The sequence below is a fragment of the Chrysochloris asiatica genome, unplaced genomic scaffold (assembly GCF_000296735.1).
Source record: "Chrysochloris asiatica unplaced genomic scaffold, ChrAsi1.0 scaffold00024, whole genome shotgun sequence".
Taxonomy (NCBI): Eukaryota; Metazoa; Chordata; class Mammalia; order Afrosoricida; family Chrysochloridae; genus Chrysochloris; species Chrysochloris asiatica.
Genome location: NW_006408542.1, coordinates 25,133,416 through 25,134,277, shown reverse-complemented (window position 1 = coordinate 25,134,277; position 862 = coordinate 25,133,416). Strand labels below are relative to the sequence as shown.

The 862-nt window shown below is 42.2% G+C and overlaps 1 pseudogene; it reads right to left on the bottom strand.

Annotated features, from left to right (window-relative positions):
• Positions 1-189: 189 nt before the first annotated feature.
• On the bottom strand, positions 190-860 carry LOC102830918 (annotated as a pseudogene).
• Positions 861-862: the final 2 nt, after the last annotated feature.

The window sequence follows — 862 nt, the reverse complement described above, 5'->3', positions numbered from 1 at the left end:
ATGGCAACTGGCTTTCAAGTGGTTAATTATTATAAAGGTATTAAGACCTTTTGTGACCATTTAAAAAAAATTATGAACATTTGAATTCTTAGATTTACAATTGATGATATTTTCACAAATGAACAATTTTTAAGCAAAAATTTCCCTCCCCTTCATGGAAGGAACAAACAACTTGGCTTTGACATTACCCTAAGGAGACCAAACAAGAGCCCACTACAAGTTTACAAGCATGAATTTGAGTGTCTTTGTCCACTGCTCCTTGGTGTTCAAGAAGGTTCTGATGCAATAGCATTCAACACCATCTCCAAGGTCTTCCTTCTGTCCCCTCTCCACATTGATCCTGTAGGGCAGGCAGAGACCCACTTTCTCAGCCTCTTCCTTGAATTGCTGCAAACAGTCCAGAAAGCCACCATTGCAAGGTCAAACTTATCCAAGAAGACACTCTGCCCCTCAAAACAAAACAAAGACAGTTCAACAGAGTCATCTGTTAGAGACTTCAGATAGGAATGGTTTCCACAGGGGATAAGTTGATATCTCTGAAATTCCAGTCCCATTTTCTTGGAAAGGACAAGGAGCAGTAGAGCTGTCTGCCCCCAGGCAGCGCTGATTTCATTCCAGCTTACGGAGACAGTGAGGAGGCAGCCCAATTTGAAGTTATTGATGATGTCCAAAGGGCCTTCATACTGGATATCAAATGTCATATTGAAGAGATTGGTTTTTGCCACTTGGTCCAAGTGGATCTGGGTATATTTCAGCTGGTTCTCCAAGTTCCTCAGCTCATCAAACAATTCCAGTTCTTGACGTTTCAAGGCACTGCAGTCCCTCAGGTACTGTATCTCTTGCTGGTTCAGGGCTTCAGTCT